This window comes from Chinchilla lanigera, unplaced genomic scaffold (genome assembly GCF_000276665.1).
Source record: "Chinchilla lanigera isolate Chin_1 unplaced genomic scaffold, ChiLan1.0 scaffold00032, whole genome shotgun sequence".
Classification (NCBI taxonomy): Eukaryota; Metazoa; Chordata; class Mammalia; order Rodentia; family Chinchillidae; genus Chinchilla; species Chinchilla lanigera.
This window is the reverse complement of record NW_004955433.1, coordinates 20,436,175-20,458,857: the sequence shown is the minus strand read 5'-3', so window position 1 is coordinate 20,458,857 and position 22,683 is coordinate 20,436,175.

The window sequence follows — 22,683 nt, the reverse complement described above, 5'->3', positions numbered from 1 at the left end:
TTGTTCCTTGTTTTGGGAGGGATAAATGGAAACCAAAAGGACTATTATAAAACATAATCATGGTATTTTCTTAAAAGGAGGGATGATGTTGGCCTTACTTGGGAAGAATATTCAATTGTTCTTGTACTAGAGGCTCCTCATCCTAAAATGTTGGTTCTGTCTCTCCTTAGTTGTGTATCTGCAGGGAAACCACTTAAACCTTTTGATTCCTATTTGGGATCAAAGCAGAATGTGAATGCCTTTAACAGAGTTTGTTGTCTGGCATATAGAAATATCAAACTGGAAAAAATTAGTGAAACAATAAACTGTGAAAGCCGCAATCATTACCAGCTCTCTTCCTTCCAGAGTTGAGGCTCAACAAGACATTTTTAAGTAAGTACTTTTTTTGTTGGTCTTCTTTGTAACAGAAAATCAACTATATTTATGAAGCAAAATATACAGAGTGATTATTTGTTCATAAAGCAATATTCCTTTACCCATCCTTCGGTTGCATCATAGAATTCTTTTAATGGTGAATATATTTTCCACTGCCTACCCAGATCCACTCTTAATGTCTCCCTACCTTGCTTTGTCCCAGGAAATGATCGCCCCTGGGCAGCTCCCTTGCTCTCTGCCTGCCATAAAATTTGAGCCAATGGTTGACACCATAATGAGTTCAGAAGATAGAGGAGACTTAGAAGCTGGAGCGGTGATTATGTTCCACATATCCCTCTGCACCAGCTCACTATAGGCCTTGTGTCTCTTATCCAATAGTCCATATCAGGTTATTAGGATACTCAGCTCATCTCTCCATGTTCTGCAGCCTCCTCTCTCCTCATGGTCCTCTGTCCTGATATTTATAACTCTACACTTTCACTCTAGGGAGTTTTACCATCCCTTGCTGATTTCTCTGTAGCCTGCTTATACCTTCATAAATACAGACTTTATTAAACTTTGGGCAAATTATGAAGCTTGAACACTCCATCTCCCTCTTTCCTTTCCTAGCATATTAGCTAACCTAAGAGAGTTTGCCTGGGGATTAGAAAATGTGATTATGGTTGCAAAATTCTATTTTTATAAGTTTTTTCAGAGTCACTTTTCTTCATCATATTGGGCATGAATATAAATGATCTAAGCTACATCCAATGAGATATCACTATAAACTTTACTCACAAAGTAAAATAAATGTGCACATTCTATTTAAGTGTCTCAAGTGGAAAAATGTATTGATAATGAGTCTTTTTGAAATGCCAGTGAAAGGATTCACCTACAGTGAAGAATGCTATTTCTTGACTATTTTACTGATTAACTTAACACAAAAAGAAAACATATAAATAAAAAGAGCTAAAGTCTTAAATATGTTCACAATCACAAGGCTCAGTATTGTAGCTTGCCTCAAATCTCCCAAATTTTGATATCAAAATATTATTACTAATCAACCTAAGTATCATGTATGTAGTAAAAGGCATTTTATAAGGGTAATACTTGATGAGAGCTTACATTCTTGTGTTAAGGTACTTCTTAAAATAACTTTTCTGGAGAAAATCTCATAACAATTGTTCAGATGATTTCATCCAGCATGGAAGTCATAGCCTGTTATGGCAAAATTAGGGCTGTATTCCACAAGAGACCAAAGAACTTTATGAGAAAAGGCAAAGTTTTAATTTAGACTAGTCACCTCTCATCCTGATTTTCAAGTCAGGGAAGTGGGGGTGGGCCTGCCTTTGTTCCCAGCTTATATACATTTTTGGTTTCCATGGTAACAGATTGGAATGTTATAGCCCTGGCCACATGTTGTTTTCCTTGTGCCACCTAACCGAGTCAGGCTGTGGTCATGAGCCCAACCACCATGATATATGCTTTTTGTACTCTGTTCTATATGTTCCCCTTTTGATAACCACACATTTCCTTTATGTTTACGGTGTTTATCTAGGGCCAGAGAAAGGATGAAATAACCCAGACAAGGTCATAGGTAGTTTGGCATTCTTTGTCTTTGAAGAAGCATTCCAGGGATCAGTGAGGATTGCAAAGTTAACTCTTTAAAACCCCTCCTGGATGTTTCTCAAGACACATTTGGAGGCTTGCATTAAGACTAGAATTATTCTATTCTAAAATGATATGTTAAGAGTCACTGTCCCCTACAAGACTACATGGTCTGATATATTTACATAATTTTCTAATTTCTATAATGACAAAAACAAACAGTTAATTACTCATACTGTTTTTAAATAACAATGTATACAGAAGGATGAATTTGTTTTAGATGTATATCTAAACTAGTTTGGACACAAAATTTTAAAGAACCACCTGAATATTTCAGAAGTTACAATATATTCTTTGTAATAAAGACCAAAATAGTGATATTAACTTAACTGAGAATAATACAACAAATGTGAACACTTAATTAGTGCTCTGATCATACTATTATCTCTGAGAAGTGAACTTTTAATAGGGAATCATATCAGTTCAATAAACATTTTCAAAGACATAGAAATACTAATGCAACAACACAAAAGACTTCAGAACAAAATCACTTGTTCCCTAGGATTTAATCATGGTCTTTTTGTCCTTGTGATAGCTTTAGTTGTCAGTACTGTCAGAGAAATTATAGAAACTTTGTTTGATACTAATTTTGGAGTAATATTCAAAAATATTTCAAAATATTGTCAGGTTGGAGTATACATATCTATTTTATACAAAATTCCTCATTTTTTTGAAGACAAAAAATAAAACAAACAAAAATTCCTTTTTTGAAACAATAACTGCATCAGGGAAAATATATCTGAATTGGAAATGTTGATATTTTAGTTTTTCCAACTTTCCCTCATTTCACAAAGATTTAATATATTATGAACATCAAGTTTCCTCATATAAATCTGACATGCACATTCTTTGTCAGTGGATGCACAACATTCCTGCTAATAGGCTGGCAAGGTTTATCTAGTAGACTTCTTTTCTGTTAGTTGAAGTGACTGCTGATTTCCATAACTATAAATAAACTAACAATTTACAGTGTACCTTGTTGATATGATGTAAATGTTAGTCAAATCATTTGTAAGTGTACAAATTAGTTACAGGAAAAGTTTCATAAATGCTTTCAATTCAAAGAGGGCAAATCAGCTGGGTCCAGCCTTCCTTCTAGGTTCATGTCCTTTGAATTTCCTACGCAAAAGGTTTCTGGTATCTTGAAGAATTAACTTCCCCTACCTCAGATCTAAGCATCTACAACTCTATTTCCCTATCTACTTTTTCTTGTGTCTAAATGATCTTGAGATTTATTGTATACCAGAATTTTTCTCATTTTCTCAACAGAACTCAAATATAATCTCTTTTTATAGTTGTTCTTGAGTATCATATTCAGAATTAAACATTTTTTCTTCATTTCCTCATTAAAATTTCATAACCCCATTTGAAAGAATTTACAATATGTTATTGCTCTTGATTTGCTAAGAACAGACTAATAGGAGGCCTAGTCTCTGCAAGACTGTCCAGGAGGGAGTTGTCACTTCACGGCCTTTATCTTCTAGTGATGTTTCCAAGAGAACTTCATGAAGAAGGCAAATATAGAATGTTATTCAGCCTCACCGGCTATTTGGGAGCACACCTAGTTTTATAGAATTGGGTGTTAGGCAGATCTAGGTTTACATTGCTCAAGATTATATAAAATGTTGATGGAAAACAGAAATGTTTGCTTCTTTGTCATGGTGAACCATATACATGCTGGATCTCGTTCATGAAAACCAGGTTTGGTCCCTGTAGGTCAGGAAGTAAAAGAAGCTGTGTACTCACTGGAGAGGCTACAGATCTCTGACTAAGGAGAAAATGCTGTACAGTTGGATCTGTTGCTTTCTGTACTTTTGTAAAGCTAAGCAAACCTACAGTTACAATGAAGTTCATTTTTGTTATGAGTCTGACTGCCACTTGCTGACAAGAACCCATACTGAAGTTTCCTTCTGCAATTGTAACATGTATAATCATTTGCTTATATTTCAATTTTTAATATATTATGTTCTGTGTTACTCTGGTGGTTTAACAACTGGTGGTTAACTTGCAACGCACAGCTGAATTGGTCCAGTGTGGTGCTGGGTGTGGCACGCCCACCCAAGGATTATTGCCAGTAGCATAAGAGGCAGAACTGGACAGCAAGAAGTTTTGAGGCTGTTGGGAGCTGATAGAAGCTGCTGAGTGCTGTTAGAAGCTGGTAAGGTGGTGCTGGTTCTCTTGGAGGAGATTGTGATGCTGACCTTCCTGATGAACTTGGTTGTCCTCAGCACTGAAGGAGCTCAGGACCTGGTTGTTGCTGAGAATGGCTTCAGTTCACTTGGGGGAGTTCTGGTCCTCACTTTGAGCATTTCTTCCTGGCTCTGGAGGGAAAGAGGGTGTACTGCTCAGTCTCCTGGAGAAATTTGTCATGCTGGCATTCCAGATGGGATCTCAGCTGTCCTCATAGTCAGAGGTGCTTGGGACCTCACTGTTGCTGAGGATGGTTGTGGTACCTTTCGGGGGAGCTCTGGTTCTCACTTTGAGCATTGTTTCCTGGCTCAAGGGCAGATCCCTCAGCCTGCTGGTAAAGACCCTTCATCACTATGGTACAGATTTTCTACCTTCCATCACTGACCTTTGGGACTTCTCAGCACAGAATTGTGAAACAGGCCACATGAGACATTATTTTGGGCCCCATGCCTCCAGTTGGTCTCCTGGGAGGCATTGTTATGGGATTTAGCTCTTCAGTTGGACTCTTGCAGGACACTGTGGCACGATCCAGGCCCTCTGCAGGATACTTTGGTCTCTAGTGTGTGTACAGATTTCCTGCACTCTCTTTCTATATGATTCTTTGGGTGATTATTATAAATAAACTTATAAAATATGTGTCCTGTATTATATTATTCCCCTTGCAAAGCCCCAAACTATAACAGTTACTCATTTCAATTTTCTTTTAGTAGCTAGTTCCTAAATGATTTCTAATGGTTTATAAAATAATTTATTTTTAAGGCTAAGAATAAAAATCTCAGGAAAATATGATAAGATGATGCTATTATGTTTCCTTTTTCCAGTATTTTCTTTACTGTAGCCTCTTTTGGATTTTACATACATTGTCTACCTTGATTCTAATATATCAGGAAAAATAATTGTCCAGAAAGACATTCTTCCAGTAAGCTTAGCCACAATGAATTTGTAAAATATTAACTTTGTTCTTTCCATTCCTAAGAGCTGTCAAGAGTCCTCCAGAATGTGAAAGGTCAAACTTGTCTCTTTCTTTAATGATCCATCCACCAAAATCTTTGCCTAGATTTTGAAGTAGACCTTTGTGTTGCTTGAGGAAACCATTAGAACACAGAATCCAGACACATATTTGTACTTTTCATTCTAATATGGCTCCACATGAGAAAATAGATATTACATGAAAAATTCCTTGAAATTTACTAGGCTATACAGTTTGTACATTAAAAGACAAGTAAGAATGTCATGTAGATATGATACTTTCTCATTTTTAGAAGAGTTTCAGAAATTTTAGCTGATTTATAAATTTATAAATGATGGTAAGTTAGTTTTATAGATTTGATGGTGGTCAATGGAGAAAAATCTTAGGAATTACATAAATCAATTAAGAAAATTAAATTATATAATAGGAAACACAAATAAGAAACAGTTCCACCAAATGCTTATCTTAAGAACCAAGGAGACAAAACACTATTAATGAAATGAAAATTGAGGCAGATTAGAAGTAAAGTTGGGCATGGAATGCTGTCAAATTTGTTTGGTAAAGGAATTACGTATAGAGATATTTGATTTTATAAGTAATCAACATGTTGGGGGCTGGAGATAAATAATAGTAATACTTCAATTTGTAATAATGAAGAGGGTTGGAGGTATAGCTCAGTGGCACAAGCACCTGCCTGGCAAGCGAAAGGTCCTGAGTTCAATTCCCAGTACCAAAAAAGAAAGAGAGGGAGAGATATGTAATAATAATGATTTCTGATTCTGTCAATAAGAAATTAATTACTTTAGTTTTCCTGATTTGTCCTGAGGAATCACCTCTGTTTTATTTTCTGATGTTTAGGAGGTATTAGTTTTAAGACCAGTTCTCAGGACTTTCTAGGGTATAAAACTTGCACAGAATATTGGAAAGAACAGCAATTTAGTGCAGTTTAGGGCATACTTAGTAGGGAAATAGCAACAACCTATTACCAAAAGGTGCAGAATTAGAGTCCAAAAGAACATACACGAATGGTAACAAGGGAAAAAACAGACTGAATCCAAGTCCACCACTAAGAAACCAAAAGGTTCTTGACTGACGATAGGTCAAAATATAGCATTAAACATTAGAGGAAAATCAGTAGGAGAATCCAAGAAGGCATCCGCCTTGTAACTCTTCAAAATTAAAGGTTGAACAAACAAGGAAAACAAAGCAAAATAGATTAAGATTTCATATCATATCTTTCATATTAGAAATATCACACATGAATTTCACTACACCTATGTCTGAATTGCAAGGCAGAGAAAGAGTTAAAAGAGTGACAGAAATGTCTAGGCAACAAATTCTTAAATTATGTAGATGTCTCTGTTTCTCCAATTTCAAGTACTTGTTTCCTATTTATAATACATCTTGCTATGGCAAAGTGACCTGCATTGTCTGGGATAATAAGTCTTCTTTCTTCATTCTTTTGAATAATTACAGTTTGAACAAAATTCCTTAATTCTTTCCAATATTCTTGTGGATGTATGAAATTGTGGGTCCTCTAATTGAACTCAGCACCTGTCCATATTCATCAGCTCTATAAAACTTCAGCATGACTCCTCATCTTTTAATCTCCAAGAAATTAACACAAGAGACCATTATATTAAAAGAAGCTTGTTCATATTTTATCTTTTTGCTAATTACCTTTATTTCCTTCAGAAAACAACACTGTGATTAAACACAACATACCTTTATTTTGTATATATATTTTATGTAGCTCACCAGATTTGATTGCTACAATTTTTCATGTTTATAAGACTAATTTGAGAATTTTAAGAAGTGTTGTAACCTTAGATAACCTGAAGCAAACATTTGAATTAAGATGATGGTGCTATATTTTGTAAAGAAAACTTGGTGACATTGACATTCAGGAGGTATGGACTACATTTTGAGAAAATTCATTGTTGTATATGAGGCATTATTCATCATCATAAAAATAAAATATGTTGTACATATACTCTGTTCTCAAGAAACACTTCAGGAGGAAAGAAGAAACCCAGCAAAGAAAGGATATGTAAAAGAAATTGTGGGAGAAGTTTTCTTCCCTTTCACAATATCTCTTGTACCTTTTGGATCTTACTGTTTCAGTTTCTTACACTAGGGAAACAATATGATGTTTACACATTTGAGTCAGATTTGTTTCATGTATAAGTATGATTTCTAGTTGCATCCATTTATCTATAAAAGCCTCAAGTTTTCAGGTCGTGGTGGCACACGCCTGTAATCCCAGCTCTTGGGAGGCTGAGGCAGGTGGATTGTTGAGAGTTTGAGGCCAATCTGAGCTACCCAGTGAGGTCAATGCCAGCCAGAACTGCATAGCGAGACCCTGTCTCAAAAAAACAAAAGAAGGCCTCGAGTTTATCTTTCTTTATAGCTGAGTAATACTCTATTGTATACAAATATCAGATCTTTTTTATCCATTTCTCAGTTTATGGGCATTTAGGTTATTTCCAAGATTTAGCTATGACAAATTGTGCTGCTATAAACATGGGTGCACATATGTCACTATGGTATGAACAGGTAGGATGCGAGAAAGGAGAAAAGAATGAAAGGAAAATTTTAAAAATATATACATACACATATAAGATAGCTAAGATAATTGTACTACTAATTTATATTAGTTCATTGAAAGGAACAGTTAGTGCTTATATTGTTTGATCAATTTTGTATGTCTATATCTTGTAGAGCAAGTACTTTGAAGACAACAATATGCAATATAATAACCCTTCTTAATTTCCTGTCATCATTTTGAAATTCTGTATCGTTTTTATTGGTTTTTTTTTCTCTCTTTAAAATGAAAAAAAGACATTGTGGGATGAAAGCACCTGACCAAAGAGAAAAGAATTTAAGATATTGACTACTTTTCATACCTCCCTGGAACTCTGTTGGGTATAGATCTAGAGCACTATAGATTTTTGAACAATGCAAAATAAAATCTGTTCTTGTTGATGAGGAAACTGAACTTAACCAAAATTTATTTGCAGTCCTGAAAGCTATTAGTTAGCAGGGTATGCATTCAAGCAAATATCAGTCTTTAAAAACAAAATAAACACCTTTATGTTGGCAATATAATAGATTGAAAAATGTATGTACATATTATTATAGCACAAAAAAACAAAAATACTCCATAATATATGTACTATATATTTTCATGGGTGAGACAAAAGGGCAATGACAAGTGAAAAATAATCATTCAACAATATCTACCTACCTGTTAATTTCCTTCATTCAGGAAGTTATTAAAAGGGGTCATTCAAAGAAACCAGTGGATATCAAAAGCATATTTGATTTTAAAGTGTTAATTCAATGTGGGGATACACGACAGAAGGAAATAGGTAAATTTTTAAAAAATTAAACACCAAGACTCAGAGGTAGCCCCTTCTTTCTTTTTCTTTTTCATGATCAAGTGAGTTTCAAAAAGAGCAAAAACTTTGTTAAAATTTACAATTAGTGAGCTCTGTTAGCAAGATTTTTCATGTCTTCTGTGTGTCCTGTGATATGTCCCAGTACCAACCAGAAATAGGGTCGGCTCAGCGGCTGTGGGGCAGGGTGCTTTTATCTTCCTGTTGTTTGAGGTTTTGAACTCTGGGCAAAGAAGCCTTTTATCTTTGTAAACATGAAACATTTTTGCTTTCTCCAATTTTCTGTTAACGGCAAAATAATGGAAATGAATAAAATTTTACTAATTTATGGAAAAAAAGAAATTTTTCCATACCAAATATAGTGCATGTGGGGCTATATTGACCACTCAGATCTTGAGAGGCACTTTTTTTTTTCCTATTTTGGAGCTCAAAGTATAGGGAGTACAGGACACTCAGCTGGTCTTTCAGGGTGAAGTTCCTCAAATTTATCACACTCACCTGGCATGAAGTCCCTCTCAGGAAGCCTATTCACTTTGAAAGGTCAATGTCAAGGTGTAACTTCTTTACTTCAATGTAAAACAATGCTGAATACTCGTCATCATCAGAGAGCCTAAGGAACTGAATTTGCATTATACCTCAATCACAATTAAATATTCCCATTTAAGTAATCCTTCTGTCCTCATTCCCACACAGGTGTTGGTCTTGACAGCAAACACAAGGTACACATCTTCAACTCTCAGGCAGTTACCTGGAACCCTGACCTAAGACATCACACTATCAACTATTCCCCCAAGGGCCTCTAATTTCCTGTATATCCATGAATCTGAAATGTTATTTGGGGGGAAGTGTTTCAACTTAAATTTGGTATTGATTAGAGCATCGGCAGGAAACTGATGATATAGTAAGGTATCTATAATTTAAGGAAGGTTATTAAAGGGGATATTTTTAAGGCGTAGTTAGAATGTATAGCTAATGCTAGAATTATTTCTTCTTGGAATGTAGAGATAATCACCATAGAGTAGTTATACCTAATGACCCAAAGGGACAGAGAAATAAGAATGTAGAAGAACAGACTGCACAGAGAGCCTCACTGAGAAGAGCTGTGGCTGTCAGTGGCAGGCAATGGTTCAGATGAACCACACAGGCACATCTTGGGAAATGAATACATTAAATCTGAGAGTGAGGGAATGAGGGAAATTGGAGGAGAAAATCCAAGACAGTGTGATGACCTTGAGAAAAGTTATTGTTATGGCTTAGAACTAAAGTACCCCTTCTGTAATGGTTGATACATTGTGTCAACGTGAGAAGTAGGTGCTCAGAAACTTGAGTAAGTGATTCAGCAGAGGGTCAGGGTCCTCACTTTGTAAACATCTTGAGCTTGTGGAAGAGATGGTGATGGTGAGGGTGTGGGTGGATAGCCAGCATACAATATAAGAAAGAAAAAGAGGCTTGCCTCCCCTATTTTGCTCTCTTCTGCAGCCTTGAACTGTTGCCCCTGTGCCCAGTCATTCTGCCTTGGAGCCGGTTGATTATGGATTGAACCCTCCACAAACCATGAGCAAAATAAACCTTTCCTTCCTTAATTTGGGGGATTGGGTATTTTGTCTCAGCAACAAGAGAAATGTAGCTTAGACACACTCAAAAGCTGTTTGGAATGTGATTTGATTGTGGGGGCTTTATACTTCTCGGTGGACTCATCCACTGAAGAGTTCAGCACCTAAATGCACTGTTAGGAAGTGTTGTCCGGTTGGCAGTTTGTCACTGGTGAAGTGAGCTGAAGGGGTACACTCTTGTCTCTCATTTCTCCCTTCTGCTTCTGCTTCCTGACCACTGCAGCATGAGCACACCTTTATGCCATGCCCTTGCACCGCACCATTCTGACTTGGAACCAACTGACCATTCTATAGTGAATCCTCTCAAAGCCATTAACCAAAACCAACCTGTCCTTTTAAACTGTGCTTGTTGGTTATTTTGTTCTAGTGCCAAATGTGATTTATGCAGATCTTAATACCAGTGAAATGGGGTCATTGTTGTGAATACACTTGACCTCGTGATTAAGAAGCCTTTAGGAATGGTTTGCAGGAAGAGTTGGGAAGGGTTGGAGCCCCAGCTAGAGAGAGCTGAGAATGATAAAACCAAAGATCAGTCAAAGATTGTATTTGGAGCTCAGAAGAACAGAGAGGCAATAGAAATGCAGAAAATAGAGGCAAAACTTAGAAGGTTCCAGTTGGGGACAAGGACCCCAGGAGAAGTTGTACTAGAGGTCATGTGTGTTACACTGTAGCAGACAATGTCTCTTCATTTTGACCGTGTGCTGGGACTTGTGGGATACTTGGGTTAAGGGCAGTGCACTCACTGATTTGGTGGAGGAAATGTCAAGGTTGTGGTATGGATACTGCCAGCTACTTTGGTCAAGAACTATAGTGAGAATCAGAGACAGAAGTCAGACCCAAGTTATAAAAGTGTTTACTGTCTTGCCAGAAAGGAAGCACCTGTAACGTCTGACCAAAGGAGAACTACATTGCTAAAGAGATTAGCTTTGAAAAGAAGCCAAGTACTTTGCATCAGCACATTAACAAAAATGATCTGAAGACATTTCAAGAACTGGCCCAGTTCATAGACTCAGTTGTATAAATGGATAAGCATCCCAGAGACTGCTTTGAGCAGAGTGCCACAAGGCGTTCTGCTCATGACTAGGAAAGTGTTTCTCCAAGTTCAGCCATCCAGACCATACAATCAGTAAGTGATGAAGTTCCTATACAACGTCATCATTTAAGTGCCTACCCCATTATTTGATATAACAAAGTTATCCTATTATCATGATGCATGTATATCTGAAGAACATTTTGAGTTGTATAAAAGGAGAAAGTAGCATCTGTCCATCTTAGTATTTCTGACACTAAGTGGTGTCAGAACAAGTGTTTCTTCCTTGCTTAATTCTTTGCCAAAGACGACTTAAGTTGTGTCCCTCTAAGAAGCTTTTATTCATTGCCTTGAATAGAGTCTCCTGGGAGATGTATGTGGAGCTGTTAAAAATAATAAGCTGTCACTACACACAGTAAGAACAGCTGACCAAACTTACATGTGAATGGGGCCGTGGCTGTCATAGTCATAATAAAGTTATATTTGGGAAAATCAGTAAAATATATTAAATCATTGAATGAATAAAGAAAGTTAATGACACAAATAGGATGAAAAATGTTTCTTCATATCCAGTCCCATCTTGGTTTTTTTGTTTTGTTTTGTTTTGTTTTGTTTTTTGTTTCTTTTTCCAGTACCGGGAATGGAACTCAAGACCTTGCACTTGCCAGGCAGGCGCTGAGCCACTGAGCTATATCCCCAGTCCCCCATTGTGTTTTTACAGCATGATAAGACCCCTGTAAAGAATGATGAATGCATGGGCTAACTACTAGCACTCCACTCCCAAGAACAGGTCAGACAAAACAGAAGAAAACATGAGAAAAGAAGGAAACAAGAAACTGCTTCCCCTGGAAAGGAGGTACCTAAACTACATTGCCAGGGAGAAGTCAGCTTTGGTGAAAGAAACAGGGAATACTGACCTTAAGTAACCGCTGTTGTTTGTACGGCCATGCGTTGAGAGTTACGAAGTAAATTTATCAAACACAAAAGGAGTGGCAGGAGTAGCTCATGATAGTGAGTCAGATACTTTGATACAAAATGGTTACCTTCTCAGAGCACTGGGGAAAGGAAAAGAAAATCTAGGCCTAAGAGAAGAAAGACTCTGCCAGGCTTCACGGGCCAAAGAAACAAGCCCCAGATGGAGTCCCGGGGACGTCTGCCATCTCATTGGCTGGGCTGCCGTGCTGCCATTTGCCTGCATCTGTCAGTGAAAGTCTCTCCCTTCCCACCTCCTACTTCTGCCTCCACCACCACCCCAGCATTTGCAAAATATATTTTATTTCATTGTCTCATTACTTATTGGAGACAAGATTTGGAATTCCTCTTCCCACCAAAAGCAGCCCACTTCCTGCTGTATGGGTACTTACTTTTCTGTCGAGAGCAGGTGTTATTGTTTAAAAATATGAAACAAAACTCCTTTAGCAACTATAACAAGCGTAGATTAAGAAGCTTTATATAATTTTCAGAGCAAATGGCATTAAGAAATTTGCTCTAGCACCTGCCTACTCTTCAGATTTGCATAAATGCTCATTGCTGTGCAAATGTAGTGCAGCATTTGGTCTATTTAATGCAAAAATAGCTGTTCTGTCCATCTGTAAAGCATCTTTCAAAAGAGTCATCGATACTTATTTTGCTTAAGTGTACAAAAGAATGAGAGTGACTTACCAAATTTTATACGAAAAAGAAAATATAAAATATGCAAAATATTAAATATTAACAGGCTAAGTTTGTGCACATACTTTTGTCTTAGTGAGGTGCAAATGCTTACTTGAATATGCCACGTTTGAATATTAAGCATTTCCTTGCGGGAGACTTTTGCTAATAGTATTAAGGAAACAAATTCAGTTTCAAATTCATAACATAAACCAATATGCTGGATTTCTAGTATAATTGGTGAGTATCTGGTTCAAAAAATTATCAATAATTTGGGGTCTTCAAAAAATAAAATTTGAAGAAAAAATATCAGAAAAACAATCCAGCAAAGTTAGTTTACTATTATAAACATACATATTTCTTTATATTTTAAGTGTAAATCTCAATTATACAGCATAAAGTAATACGATAACTTGATCTCTCTTTTCACACTAAGTGCTATGGAATGTGTTGCTTCATGGTTTGCCCATGTATACCTTCCTTCATTGCCATGCTTTATTTCATCCTCTCATATTTACTTACAGAATTCTTGAGATAGTTTAATTTTTGTCATCCCATCATTCACTTCCAGAGCCAACAGTATGTTTTATAGATTTCCTTATATATTTGATATAGAAAACATGTAGGAAAATGAAATTATCCTGTTAAAATTTATCACTTCCTCCCAATAGAGTTAAAAAGGAGGCAAAAAAGGTCCTGGTTTATGAAGAAATAATTTTTAGGTAGCCATTTCTACTTAAATGCACAGTAGATGTTTAATATAAATTAAACAGAAGCTGGAAATATAGCTTTTCTTATTAATGTTAGATTTAGGATCCTATTAATAAATAGTAGCATACAATTGGCATATAGTAAATAGTATCATATAACTGGCAAGCAAGCTGAGACGTAGCTGGGTTTGGAGTCCATAGACAGAAATCTTGTCCTTGGTAATAATGACAATTTTTTTCAACTGTAATTTTCCTGTTTGGGGCAGTATCTTTACTACCATAGAGTTCTTACAACTTATACTTACTGATGTAGTGGTGAGTAAAGATTGCCTTATTTTGACAATCTAAGAAAGATTTTGTTAGTGTTCTAAAATGCAGTTTCTCATATATATATTTTAAATGTAGTTGTATGTACATACATATATATAGAAACAGATACAGATATTATAGATATAGATAAACTCCCCTTTTAACTATGAGCAGAAAACATGAGAAAAACTTTATTCATTCCCAAAGATATTTTAAAAGAATTTTTGGTCTATTTTTCATGAAAAATTTATAGAGTTGTAAAAAAGTTTGCTTCTTTTTTATGTCACCATATGGACATTGTTAGGGGCTGTGGATTTAGCTCAGCAGCACAGCGCCTGCCTGGCAAACACAAGGTCTTGAGTTCAATTCCTGGTACTGGAAAAAAACAAACAAAACCCCAAAAAACCCATATGGACATTGCTGTGTCTGTAAGGAAAAAAATTAGGGCTTGGTTCATATATTAATATATTAAATACCTCACATAAAACCATTTTCCAATATTGAAAAGCAAGTGGAGAAGTTACTTGTCTCAGATATTGCACTGTGTTTGTGATTTATCAGAAATGTCTACCTAGTTTAAAAGAATCCCATAAACAAGTGTGCTTTTCCAGAAGGAGTGGGAAGGTTATTCAATAAGCTTTTCAAATCAGAGCAAAAGAATGGCACTGTGGGGCTGTGAAAGACACGTTAGAAAATGGTGCAATGGAAGATGATCGGAAATTTAGAGTAACAGTATGCAACACTCTAAGTGAGGCAAATGTACCTCATTATTTTTATAACACCTTGGCTTAACCTTTTACATTTGCAATGGTTTAGAGCTGAAATGTACCCTCAAATTTTCATGTGCTTGGAAGGCGATTGGATCATGGGGGTGCTCTACCTCACCTACTGTTCAGAGGTGGGATCTGGTTACAGCGGGTCACTGGGGTGTGATCTGGAAGAGCTTATTTCTCTATTTTCTCTCGTTTCCTGGCTATCACAGGGAGGGCAGATGGCCTCTAGGCAGGCCCTCACACTGTGGTGTTTCTGTTTGTGACCTTGGCTACTACAGGGTAATATTTTTGAAACTTTGAGCCAAAATAAACCTGTTCTTTAATTTGTGAGTGTCAGGTATTTTGTTGCAGGGATGGGAAAATGATAAAGATAATAAATTCTATTTCACTATTATATTTCTCTGGACAGAGACCCTAGCATAGTGAGCTCTACAGCACTGTTTAATAGTGTGGAATACTGGAACATAGTAGGCAGAGAGCAATGACATTTTTATTGAAAAAGATGACTTGTTTTCATTTAATTTATAGAGTCACAATTTGGCTTGCTGTGTGTCTCTCATTATGCTTATTTTTACATGCTATGTACAAATTGTGCGGTTCACCTATGTGCATACATGACACACACAATTTAATTTTTAACTCTTAGTACTTAAATGAAGATTGTTTTGTCATAGTTTAGTAAAGTGTACTTCTGAAATTTGCTTTACTCATACCTCTGAATTAAGAGAATGTGTCAAACTATGGAATCTGGAATAGATAGAATGTAACTCAATGAATTAAAAATCATATTTCATTTTTCTCATTGTAAAGCATCATACATTTTCTACTTCCTTCTTTGTTCTGAATATTCATAGCTCTTTGATTATAAGGGGCTTTTTTTCCTTAAAAAGAAGGTTTATTTGCAGTAGATGTTAGGGTGGTTCTACTTGTTCAGAATCACTTGAGGTAATTTAATAATTTACATTTCTTTCATGTTTGTTCAAAAAGTATATTTTATTACAGCCAATAGGTATTGAAGGCATTCACATCAAACCTTGCATTTTCATTCCCTCTTCTGTGAAATAAAATATCTGAATCAAAAATTACCATATCTTAGAGGCTCAGACTGTGCAATTATGCCAATTTTCAGGGCTGCTCAAATGGCTAGACAAAATGTATTTGAAAATCAGCATTTTCCACTGATCACTTGATTCACTCTTATTAGATAACATTACCTGACTCCCAGACATCAATTAATGCCATTACTAGAGGATGAACTTCTTTATATTTCTGGCTTTAATTTGCCAGCAAATTAGGTACAAAAAAAAAAATGGTCACAGAACAGTATGCATACAAGGAAAAAGAAATTTTAAATGACTATTGACTGTGACTATAAGAATCAACAAGAATATTTAGAAATCAGATCTGAAGTCATGGAATCTGACAGTAAAAATAATTCTGAGGGAGACTTAACCCTTTTATCTACATACCTCTTCTGGGCTTATTTGAGCATGGAGTAGACTGAGCTTATGATCCTAGAGATACCCAGATAAGCCATTTTCCTTTATTACAAATTTTGGGCTTCACAGTAACACAAAAGTGGTCTACATTCAGGAGAATCTATACTTCCAATTTTGAATTTTAATCTTTTCCTGGGTTAGTAATATATGCGTGATCTCAAAATTCTCAGCAGTTGCCATCACCCCAAGGCTAAGACACTGTGTACTAAAGTACACTGTTGCTAAGTTAGTTAAAATAAGTGCATTTTTGGCTTAATGATATTTTCATCTTTTAAAATATATTTTTCAATTCATAAGTTGAAGAGCATCTTTAGTAATTGATGAAAACCAGGCTCCAGCAAGACACTGCAGTGTGCAGTTTTGGAACACCAGAAACAAAGAAGTAATGCCCTTGAAACCATACAAATTTGTTTCAGGACTTAGTTCTCTCCCTTAATATTTAGACTGTGCTGTTGCATTCATTGGCAATATCACCTCCTACCTACTACAACTGGCTTCTTACTCACTCCCATTGCAAATAACTTATCATTCAGTACATCACCTGAGGTAATACATGTAGCAAGATATCTCTATGATAATGTAGAGAATTCTTTCCTGGACATACTGAAATGCAATAAAAAGAAAGCAACAACAAAGAGCTGGTGCACTCTGCTGAGAATAATTTATTCAACTATTCTTCTAGAAATGGAGAGCCATGTTGACAACTCATATGTTAAGGAGATGCTGACATTCTGTACTTTGATATGCATGAGTGCTCCTAAGTAGGACTCAATGTGTTCCAAAGTTCTAGTACATATTAGTAAAAAGAATGTAGAAGCACAGGGTAAATATTTTTCATTCCATCCAATGGAATGAAATTCCATCCAATTTTTCATTCCTTTCCAATGTTTCCTGCAGTTTCTTGGGCATGTCTCTTAACATTTGTGTTTAAGCTTCCCAATATAAATATTAAATTCACCTTTATTTTGTCTGTGTGACAAATATGGCAGAATAGATCAAGAAGAACGAGAAAATTTTTTTGCACACAGGCAATTTTTTATACTGAATACACAACATATTTATCTTTTGAATTTATTATAAAAAGCTAATAATCTCTTAGATATCAAATTGTTGATCTTCCTTTAAATTAGGGATAGGTAGGCAAACATATAAATTGATACTATCATATTTCACTATGTCTTTCAATTAATTTAAACATAAAAACTGGAATCATTCTGGGTCTTTACAGCTGGTTTAAAGATCAACATATTTTGAAAACTGAGATTCAGGCAAGGTCCTGGGATAAAAGCATATTGGGATTTCTCTTGGCATCAAATACAGAAACTGAAGACAATATTATCTTAATCAATAATGCATGTTTCAATATGATCTGACTCCTCAATAGTGTTCTTGAGGAAAAGTATTCATTTCATATCCCTGCTCTTAGAACTGTTAAAAACATAAGGAGAGTATTTTCTTGCAGCCAGAAACTTTCTGTGCTGTTTTATACTTTACATAACAAGGGATGGTAGTTCCTGATGTGTAAGGAGCAATTACTAACTGATACCAACATGTAAGATGTTCTAAAGGATATCTCATGGACCATCTCAAAAATCCTACTCAATAAAGATGTTTGTTGGTACTGTTTTGAAAGTAACAATAAAATGAAGACAATCTAACTATCTAGAATTATGCAACTAGTAAGACAAAGCTGGGATAAGAACCCAAGGTTTTGAGATACAAAATGAATGTTTATGGAGGAATTCTAAATCCAATCCAGATCCTAAGTACATGTGTAACAGGGTCTTCGTTTTGAAACAATTCCAAGCTAAGACCTTGGCTTTACCAAATTGCAGTTGCTCTATTCCTTTTGGGAAAAAATACCAGAAATTATTGCATACCAGTGTTTTATAACTGTTTGTTATGTAAATTCTGAAGTAACTTTACAAGTGCCCCAGTTTTATCAGAGTATAATTTTTCAGCAGCTATAGAAATGTTAGGTGTACAATGTTTTTATCTAATGTTTACATTTGCAAATATTTGTCCAAGCTCAAACCCAGAGTCACAACAATTGAAACAACAACACAAACCAAACATATCAAAATTTTGTCCACATTACAAAAGGTAAGCACTGGTTTTACTGAAATCTTCCAGTAGTAAAATGTTCACATACGGGACGTAGTTAGCTACTACTTTGCATCCAATATGTAGACATTTTGCAAAATTTCCTCTAAAATTGGTCTTGAAAAATAGAGAAAAATAGAGATCTTTCATGAATAAAGTAACTTTGAGAGTTATTTTACTATTAATAGTTCTTTTTTTGAAACATTTATTTTTATTTTGTCTATATGCTTTATTTTGAAACTCACCTCAAACTTTTACAGTATGATTAATTTATTACACATAAACATACACTATGGTATAAGAATGTTGACTTGGCTTCTATGAGGTAAAACTGAGAATAAATCTCCTTTCCAGTTTTCTGTCAGGAAGAATTGCAATGGTCGTTCTAATTAATTAGCATTGATACTAAGTACTTTGAAGTCAAAATGAAAAAGCGAATGGCTGTAATTAATGCAAGCAACAGATAATACACTCATTAACAGTACTCCTGTATCATTTTGTAAAACACATTTAATAAAACACTAAAGAGCTGGAGGAACATATTATACATTTTAAACACATTTAATCAAGCCTTAATCTTCAGATTCACTCAGATCTGAAACAACTAGCTATATAAATTAAAATGAGAACCCTAAACCCTAATTGATTAGTCCAATGTTTATACTGTGTGCTTCTCCTCCTGAAGGGAACCAGGAGAGTTTAACTTCCATATATTTGAGTGGTTCCCGAAGATTTCTAAAAATTAAAACACATGCGGAAAGATGTAAAATGACAATAAATAAATTTTTAGTGTGTCCTGCAAAAAAATGATGAGTTGAAGTAGTTACAGTTTGTATTGATCAATTATAACTGTATAGGGGCTGGGGATTTAGCTCAGCGGCAAAAGCGCCTGCCTGGCAAGCGCAAGGTCGTGAGTTTGGTTCCCGGTACCGGAGAAAAACAAAAAAACAAAACAAAACAAAAAATTATAACTGTATAGCTTACTGTAAGGAACACAGCTGTCTCAACATGGTGGCTGAAACATATTAAAATAATGTCCCTCTTAACTCTTCTGTCTTATTTGTTAAACAGCTAAAATAGTGATGCAATATAGCATTTATTCAAATTTATCAGTGAATAAGCAAAGAAGTTGACCAGAAACAATGGCACATCCTCTGAAGAGACAGGAACATAGGCAGTAATGCCAGTAATGTAGATGAAGCAAGCAAAATGGGGCCATGTGTATGTTGGGGGTGCTGAATGAGAGAGAATGTGGTGATGATTATGTGACAAAATTGACTGCTATACACTAACGAAATTAAATATCTCTAGGATTTTCCTTATATTGATATCAGTAAGTCTGTTTATCTGTCTGTCCTTCTATCTGTCATGCTATCTGCCTCGCCTTTCCACAGTGCAGATTATTCAAGGGCAGAGAGTGAGGAAAATATACATCACACTTGCTCATTACCTATATATCTGCAAAAGTTCATCACATTCAGTAGTTGTGTTCTAGATTTTTTTTTTCTCATTCTAGAATCTGAGATTAAAGTGAAGGGATATTTGCATGTTTGCAATGATTTGGGCTTAGCAAATAGAAGCAGTACCTATGACCTAGGCTACTAACTGTTCATACATTGATTTTTTAGACATGATATCACAATTTTTTAAGCAAAAATAATTCTGTAAGTGAAGTGAGTACTAGGTGCAGATTACTGCACTTCCATTCAAAGTTGAAGGATGGTGGAGGTTGTCACATGGTACAACTGATCAAGTTTGCTAGTTCAAGTGTCTATCACTTTTTAATGATACTAATACTATAAAGGGAAACTCACCTTCATAACTTCATCTGATCCTCATAACCTTTCAAAGACGCCCATTGCTAGAGGGCCATACCATTAACGTGGGACTTCAAGGATTGTATTCCAAAAGATGAATTTAGCTAACCTATCCTAACACCTACAACTAGACTAAAATGTCTTTTTCTGTGTTTACTTTCAAAATTGAGAAAATAACTAACAGAAATTACAGTCTTAAAAATAACAAGATTAAACATTTTTTATAAATTCATATCACACTGCATGAGAGAATTCATGTCTTGTCCAAGTTCTGTACAGAATGTCTCTAAATTGTCTATTTTCATTTTTTTAATGCCTGCCCCGTATTTATAAGATACAAATACTTGAGTCAGGTGGTATAATGCATTAAAAAGTGGTTTGTCAATTAAAAGTTGCTACTTAAATGGAAGTTATAGTTATAGAGCACAGTAAAACATATTTTTAAATTAACAAAATTAGAACACTGTAAAATTTATATAAATGCATTCCTATCCAATGACAATGTAAATTATTACATTCTGAAACTTCTTTTAGTATATTTTAACAAATATTACTTTGTCCTTTTTTGACTTTTAAATTTTGGTACTTAAACAATCTGAAGACTAAGGTAGGATTCCTTCTCTCAAGGGTGTGACATACTGAGGGGAAAACTTAGGCACAGGATAATTTCTTTAACTCTAGCCATAGTGATATCAAACATAACAATAATTGAAAGTAATATGAATCATTAAAGACTGAGTGCCAGGCTTCAGACATATGGGATTTTAGGAAAATAACGTCTTAAGGAAGGAGCTGTTGCTTAAATCTTTTAGTGTAATTTGGACTTAATCTTAAAGCACCCAGTATCATTTTAGTGACTTAGCAGAAGCTGAGAAGCAACTGGTCACTTCTGTTTCATGAACTGTGCAAGATGCTGCCTCTGAGAAATGCAAAATCACACTGCACCCTCAAGAGAAGAGATAGACACTTCAAAGACACCTGTGACGGGAGTTAGAAGCTAAAATAAGAATGTGGACATCATGCTGCAAAAGCATGAAAGGCAACCCATTATTCTCCCTTGAGGAAAAACTAAAGAGTTAAAGGAGTATTCATAATGAGCCTTAAAGTTTGAGTTTTGTTTATCAGGTAGATAGGAACAGAGAATTGCTTCTAAGAGGAAAACACAGTGTGAGCAAAGATATGAGGGCATGAAATTACACAGAGTTTCAGAAACCATACATATTAATGTCAGAACCGATACCCACCAGGGGCTCTTCTTCTTATTGTCAGTATTATAATTTATAAGACTATAGCAGGCTGTGCCTGATTCCAGCTCCACAGAAAAACTTAGTCCCAGAAGCATAGTGTACAAGACACGTCTTTACAGAAGCCTGTGTTACTTTTCATATATTTAACCAGGAACTATTTTGCCGGTTTCCCTTACTTTGATCAGGTGAAAGTTCAGCCAGTGGAGGGAAACTTCTTTCCTGCAGATGTCTGTTCCTGTATGGTTTCAAATCTTCTTTTCCAACAAGAGCCAGGATCTGTCAACCACTCTAAAGGAAGGCTTCCAGGGTCCCCATACAGGATATCCCAGTTACCAGAGACTACTCTGCAAGGCATTTTATAATTGTAGCCTCCTATCAAATTTTTATCTTGTATACATAAAAATCCCAGTTCAGGAACAGTATAATAATAGGGGACAGTTTTTATCATAAGCAATACTGTTTGTATCTTACTTAAGAACCTATCTTTGACATGACAGGCTCCAGAGAGACAGAGAAAGTTAATGAAAGGTCATATTCTCTTTCAGAAAAACAAAGGTCTTTTTTAAAAAAAAATCTGAGGCATTAGTGCTGAGATTTGTGTTTGCAAACAGAGAATCTCTTTGTTAAATATTCATATGCTTGGCCTAAACCTAAAAATTGGAAGATAAAGAATTTGCACATCTGAGTGCTGAGACTTTCTAGGTGCATTCTGCAGCTCACCATGGTTTGAGAACCACTGGAAATACATCATGGGAAAGAAAGAGAAGGATGAAGTAGTAATTTGTTCCTTTATCTACTGTAATAATTTATTCCTTTATCTACTGTAATAATTTATTCCTTTATCTACTGTACATGCATTTAGCCATTTTGCTAGGAGATATAGGCAAGATTATAAAATGGCCTGCATTCTTGTATATATTATGCAATTTTCATTTCACAGCAATGGAGAATTGTAGCCAAAACAGCTAAATGATAGGATTAGTATTTTTATTTGATTGATTTTATAAGGTAATGTTTCCACTATTTGGATGCAAGGAACGGGGGCTCTGAAAAGGAGAGTAGCTGGAGCTAAGGACAGAGCAGGAGTTTGATGAAATAGCAAGGTTTCCCTCTGGTTGGAGAGACAAAGATGGTACCAGAAGTTCATCATAGGTTCCCATTCCCAGACTTACTGCAAAGATATAGGAAGTGGTAGAGTATCTCTACCAGACTGTTACCTCCTTTGAAGGAGGAAAATAAATCTCACAGAGGAGCTGTGTTAGTCAGCTTTTCATTGCTGAGATCAAATCACAAAGAAAACAACTTCAAAGGTATAGATTAATTTTGCTCATGGCTTGAGAGACTTCAGTTCA